Consider the following 7,422-nt stretch of genomic DNA (forward strand, 5'->3'; position numbering starts at 1 on the left):
ACCCACGGCGTTTCACAGTCGAAACCTCACTCCCTTCCCTGCGACCATTCACTTACTCGTCCTAATTCAATTTAAACTATCCATTTCCTTGTTTCAATTTATTTTATAATTTCAAACTACATGACAAAAAAAATTAAGGGAAAAAACCACGAAACCGTGAAACCGAACCTAAACCGCTACGAATCGTCCGAAAACCGGCGGTTTCGGTTTCCGAAACCGTGAAAACAGCCTCACGGTTCGGTTCCGGATCCATATTTCCCAAAACCGGAACCGGCGGTTCCGAACCGAAACCGCCGGTTCATGAACCGTGGGCAGGTCTACCTGCGACCATCAAGTCGACAACAAGGTAGGGTTTAAAAGGTTCAATTTTTGGTATTACACACTGTTAATCCCCGATTGTCACCACCGAAACACCACTTAGTCGTCGATTTAATGTTTTCTCCAAAGCAATATCACGGTTTGCAAACTTGTTTTGTTCTAGATTTTCGTAAATCATCAAATCGTGTTCATTTTTGTTAGGGTTCTGTCCGTTTTTGAAGTTTGTAGTTATGACTGGTTTACAAAGTGTATTTGGGGAATTTGGTAGAGAAAATCGTATCCGGTTTTGATTTTTGGCTCGTCTCACAGATCCAGATGACGAAAAGAGGCAGGCCCTGCAAAAGCCAACCTACCCAGACTGCAAGTGCGCAATCTCTTGCATTTGCCTTTATATTTCTTGGTGTATTTGTACATTATTGTACGGAGTGGTGTACACTATGTTTTTTGTTTGAAGTTACATCACTCGGTTTCTCTAGCCGCCGGAAAACTCGTTTCTCTCTGTTGATAAATCAACCACCCACGGCGTTTCACAGTCGAAACCTTACTCCCTTCCCCTGCGACCATCAAGTCGACAACAAGGTAGGGTTTAAAAGGTTCAATTTTTGGTATTACACACTGTTAATCCCCGATTGTCACCACCGAAACACCACTTAGTCGTCGATTTAATGTTTTCTCCAAAGCAATATCACGGTTTTGCAAACTTGTTTTGTTCTAGATTTTCGTAAATCATCAAATCGTGTTCATTTTTGTTAGGGTTCTGTCCGTTTTTGAAGTTTGTAGTTATGACTGGTTTACAAAGTGTATTTGGGGAATTTGGTAGAGAAAATCGTATCCGGTTTTGATTTTTGGCTCGTCTCACAGATCCAGATGACAAAAAGAGGCAGGCCCTGCAAAAGCCAACCTACCCAGACTGCAAGTGCGCAATCTCTTGCATTTGCCTTTATATTTCTTGGTGTATTTGTACATTATTGTACGGAGTGGTGTACACTATGTTTTTTGTTTGAAGTTACATCACTCGGTTTCCGAAAATGCATGTAATTGAGTGAATGTTATATACATTCGTGCATTATATGATGCAATTCATACATTATTGTAGGGAATGGCGTACATTATGTTTTTTTGTTTGAAGTTACATCAGTTGGTTTCGTAAAATGTCTGTAATTGAGTGAATGTTGTATTCATTTGTGCATTATTTGCTGCCATTTGTACATTATTGTAGGGAGTGGTGTACATTATGTTTTTTTATTTTAATTTAAATCAATCATTTTTATAAAAGGCTAATGGTTGAGAGAATGTAATATGCATAGGTGCATTATTCGTTGGTTCATTATGTGCTTCCATTTGAACATTATAAAGTTAGTAGTGTGCATTATGTAATAGTAATGCGATACATTATTGATTTTTGGACAGCAGCGAAGCAGCCAAGGTTGGACATTGAGGAAGAGGTGGATGATGTTCTTCCAATTGCGATTGCGCAAAAGTTCAGGCATAGATTGGCTGAGCAAAGGGCCGAGACTATTACCTCTCATGAAGACGCAAAGAAAATGAAGTCGAGGGGAAGAAGTCGACCATCTCTACTGTCAACAGACCCCATCCGAATTCCTGAAATGTTTAAAAACCCTGACTCCACAGATAATGATCGGATACGATATTTATATTACTTTGAACTCTCTGTTTTTTTTTTACAATTGATGTTGGAAGGGAAAATAGCCACTTGTGGTTTGGTCTGTTTTGAACAAATTCTAGTGGGCATGTTTACTTGCAAACAGAATCATATTTTGGTACTAGTGTATGGTGTCGTTAATACAAAACATATAATGGCTGTAAGTATCGAATAATGTCACGTTACTGCTTAATAATGTAAAAAATGAAGAAAATGATGTAGAACAAGTTAACTGGATTTTAATATTAATGTACAAAAAAATGAATAAAAATTGTATAATGGATGTAATTAACCGAATAATGTACAGAATGGACTTAGTAATGAACTGAACTGGAATAATAATGTACAGTAAGTTGAGTCCGTGTAAATAATAATGTACAACTTCATGAATAATAATGTACGTTAACAGTTTAATAATGCAATGTTATCATGTATAATGTACATAATGTGTCTAATAATGAACTATACTCGAACAATTGTGTACAGTAAGTTAAGTGGTTGTAAACAATAATGTACAACTTCATTAATAATAATGTACATTAACAAAGTAAAAATGTAAAATTGTTATGCATAAAATTTTGACAGTGGTAGGACTAATAAGACTAAGACAACGAATTGAATAATAAGACTAAACCGAAAAACAATATACATCAAGATTTCCTCTGGCCCTTACGAAGCTCTGTCTCATTCGCCATCTCTTTAAGCATTGGATAGTTTCTAGAGTCGTGGTGTCTCATCTCATCGCACGCCTTACACCGTCTAAGAGGCTTGTTAGCCTCCTTTATAGCCTTTTCCCTCTTGGAAAATCACAAAAAACGGCTCCGCAAACATATACATTACAGATTAGAAATCGTCCAATACAGAGTCAATAAAAACCATTACACAGTAATATATGTACATTATGTTTACCAGTTAAAACTACTCTCTAACCGAGATGATATCTAAACCTTAGAGAAATTACTAAAACTCGTTCACTTTGGCGACGAATGTTTTATTTACTACATACTAGACCCTAGCCCCAAGGATTGCTAAACCCTTGGTGAATACATGAAACACACGCCGAACAATCAAACACGGCAAATCTTAAACAAAACCATGAGATTTTATAACACATATAAACACAACAACCATATACATTACGGATCATATAATCGTCCAATACTGAATGAATAAAAACCATTACACAGTAATATATGTACATTATGTTTATCAGTTAAAACTACTCCATATATGAGATGATATTTAAACCCTAGAGGAATGACTGAAACTCGTTCACTTTGGCGACGATTGTTTTATTTCCTACATACTAGACCCTAGCCCCAAGGATTGCTAAACCCTTGGGGAATACATAAAACATGCGCCGAACAATCAAACACGGCAAATCTTAAACAAAACCATGAGATTGTATAACACATATAAACACAACAATTACATATCATAAATCGTCCATTACATGTACCGTGTTCTAAAACTTCCAGTAAACCCTACTGGAATCATACATTAATACCGCAAATTAGTTGTAATAGAAAAAAATAACAACTTCGAAATACATAAAAAAACTAGATGCAATTTGAATAAAAAAGATGTTGAATAACATGTTCAAAATGATGATAACAATAGGGAATTCATCACGATTGCAAACTGATATACTACAACAAAATTACCTTCTTCCATCGATGATACTAGTTTAGGATTGAACGAAATCCAATAAAAAAAACTCTTCGTAGGTGGTGAATCTCTGACAAATTGAAAAATTGCGTGAATATTTTTTTTATCAAGGATTGTGATTAATCAAGACAACAACAACAAAAAAAAACAATGGAATTCGATTTACAGAGTAGAGCACCAGACGTCTACAATGAATAGAGAGAGATGAGAGAGAAAATCTAGTTTAATTTAGGAAAAAAAATTAGAATCAATGTTCCTTAATCATGTGCTGATATTAGAGGGAGAGATTTATGGGAATGAAATAACCGATCATATTGTGGCTTCCCAAAATGACCTTTTTGAATTTTTTTAATATTTTAATTAAATACATGTGGCACAATTTTCGGCCATTAGATCCTCAAATCGTGGGGCTGAGATTGAGAAGGACAATAGAACAAAAGATGGAAAAATGATATGAATACATCCTTGTACATATAACTGCCAACTTAATCCAATGATGTATAGGGGAGCATTAGGGTCCTATTACACCCTTAGTGTCTTTTCTCTTCTTAATATCAACCATTAGATTGATGGAATGGATAGACTAGATTAAAAGGACAAATTTGATCCCGTGTTGCATTATTAGTTCATTTTCGTGTATTATAAGGGTAAAGCAGTAAAATAACATACTAACCAAGGCGTTTCAAAACGGAAGGTCCGATAATTACGCGGCATTTTCATCGACCTTTCATCTGCTCTCTCTCTCTCTCACTCAATCCCATCAACATTCGCTCAATACAATTTCTCCCCTAATTCAAACCCACCAGAAACCCTAGCCGCCGTTCTTTTTCACTCGAAATCAATTTCAGTCACGATTCCCACCGTGAAAGCACCGTCGATCGACGATTGAATCTCACAAAAGCAGCTTTTTTGGTTCACGCGCGCCGTTGGTAGTCGATTCATCTCCAGGAAGCAAAAAAGGTGTGCTTCTGAAGTCTTTTTTTAGTTGGAAACACTCCTAAACCTCGATTGGCGACGTTGACAAACTCTACCATTAGTTGATTAACAATTTTTGGTGTCCTTTGAGTTTCGATTCGAAATAATGCACAAAATTGTTTTGCTCGATTTTTTAGAAACATATGAAATCGCGAGCATTAGAGTAAGGGTTATGTTCATTCTTGATATATTAAGTTATTTTCTGAGTTGTATTTGAGTTTTCATCCATTAACTCTCAATTTGGAATAATGCACAAAAGTTGTCTTTTTTTGTGGAGAAGATGAAATTGTGAGCATTTGATTTAGGGTTGTAACCATTATGTAAGTGTATAGTGGATTTCTGACCAATATTTACAGTTTTCGGCATTTTATGGTTGAAACCTCACCGATTTATGGTTGAAACCTCACTGATTTCGTCAATATTGTCGCACAGATATAGAATGACTAAAAGAGGTCGGCTGTACAAAAGCCAACCAGAACCGAATGAAGGTGATGCATTATTTGATCATTGTTGTACATTATTGTCTATTTCATTGGATTCGAACTCTGTGTTCATTGAGAGATTGCTATTTTTTGCACTCTGTGGTGTACGTTTCAGTATAAGAAGTAATTGTTTAGCATCATTTGGTTTATACATTACATCTTTTGTTCTGTGCACTGGTTAATAGATGTCGTGCATTAATTGTTGTACCGTATAGATTATTTGTTCTAATACATATCTTTTTCCTATTCTGGACAGTGTCTAAGCAGCGTTGACATACTTGGATTTTTACATGGTTTTAGAGGGTGGTTTTGTATAAATTTGAGCATATTTTGTCTATTATTAGGCGTGTTTATATCTACTTCTCTATTATGTTGGTATGTTGACCATTTTGTTAAGAATGTGTAGAAAAAGGTACAAAATATGTGGATGTGCAGAAGCCTTGGTTTGAGACAATATTTACTGGATATTTTGAAGTCCAATCAGCTCCTAATGCATACCAATCTCTTCGTCTTCGAAAGAGCTTCGCGTGGGTATCTCGCACGCCTCAATCGGAGTTCGGTAGAAGAAGTTATGGCTGTTATACGAACACTGCGCTGTCCAGAAAATCTCACGCGGCCGGGTGAATTATTACCCTATAATTCCACCCGGCCGGGTGGCGTAATTATGCCTGCGAGATTCCAGAGAGTACCAAAGAAGTCCCACCCGGCCGGGTCCGTCAGTTTGGTGTATTTTAGAGCTGAAACGCAATTTTTTGAAGAGAAAATAAGAAGGAAGAATGAGGTCAATTCTCTTCATTCTCTAGAAGCGACAAAACACACGCTCTCTCTTTGTGAAGAACTCTTGGAAGAAGATTGAAGATTCCAGCTTCAATTCCTCCGCCAATTGAAATTCGCATCATGATTTCCACTATTTTTCCTTGTTTCTATTTGTTTTCTACCATGAACATGAGTAGCTAAACATCTTTTATGTAGAATTCTTGGTGAAGATGCATTGATTTATAGTTTTAATCCAATTGACTTCGTTTTTATCTTGCTCTTGCAATTGTTTGAATTATTCTTGTGCTTTTTCCTAACAATTACTTGATCACCAATTGGGAGTGTAGGGTTTCTTAGAATAATCGGGAGATGAAATATTTAACCTTGAAAGAAGAATTATTCACACCTTAATTCAATAAAACTCGGGAGAGTTGAGGTTTTGAGTGGGATCTTTAATCTAATCGAACTATTAGGAGTTAGGTCTAAGAATTAGAAGGGGACTTCAATTATTAGACCTAATCTACGGATTTCTCACCTCGTGAGGGGGTTTAATCTATATTTGTGATTGTATTCAACAATTCTGGAGACTTTAAATGGTAAATCGGTTTCAATTGGGTTAGGCTATGAGTTGTGCATCAGATCCTTGAATACTGCATATTTCTCTATCATTTTTACAACTTGCTTCTTTATTCTCTTGTTTAAGTGTTTATTTTAATCTCTGGATAGTAGTTGAAATTTGTTCGTGGTACTTAGGTTTACACTTAATTGTCTCTGTGGGATACGATATACTCTTGCTTGCTATTTGCTATGATAACCCCGTACACTTGCGGGTATTATTTGGGTAAAATAAAGTTGAGTCAAGCGTCGGGTTGAGTTTGAAGAAGCGGTTGACGATGTTATTTGATAAGTCGTATTCTAAGCCTTGGTTACTGATCAGTATGTCGTGAAATGCATGTATTATCTGCAAAACAGTTGCTAAAGTGTGCAGGATTAAAGGATCCAAGTCAGTAGAAGACGATTCAGGTGACGCAAGTGTAAAGAGCGCCAGAAGGGTGCAATACTGACCAGGATGCATGCCAGAGAAGGAAGTCTACCCTAAAAGCAAGGGCAAGCCTCCCTATAAAAGAAGCCACTTGGAGAGAGAAAAGCGGTTCGGTTCGAAGTTCGGCTCTCATACACACTTAGTAGAATTCTCTCTAGAAGATTAGTCCTTCAGCATCATCCACTTTCTCGTTCCTCGCCAGAGCTATGGTCACTTGATGTCCAAAAGTCTACCGGAGTAGTCATCATCCCACCGTTCCAGCCAGTTCGTCGTAGTAGTATAGCAGTTTCACCGCCCGGAGTGGCAAAAACAATAGTTACTCGATTTCTAGTTTAATCTTTACTTGCTTTCTCCGTTGGATCTGTGCAAACATTTATCTTTGTTGCCTTTTGAAGTACTTGGTGAAGATCCAAACGTTTTAGTTATGAAATTTCTATTCCGAATGTCTCTTTGGTTTGAGTTTGCTTCAGTTTGCCTAGGAAAGTTAGATTTAGTTATCGCCTTTAACTTTTAAGTGC

Source organism: Salvia hispanica, chromosome 1 (genome assembly GCF_029641045.1).
Source record: "Salvia hispanica isolate PSC_SH4W2 chromosome 1, Shi_PSC_v1, whole genome shotgun sequence".
In the NCBI taxonomy this organism is placed as follows: Eukaryota; Viridiplantae; Streptophyta; class Magnoliopsida; order Lamiales; family Lamiaceae; genus Salvia; species Salvia hispanica.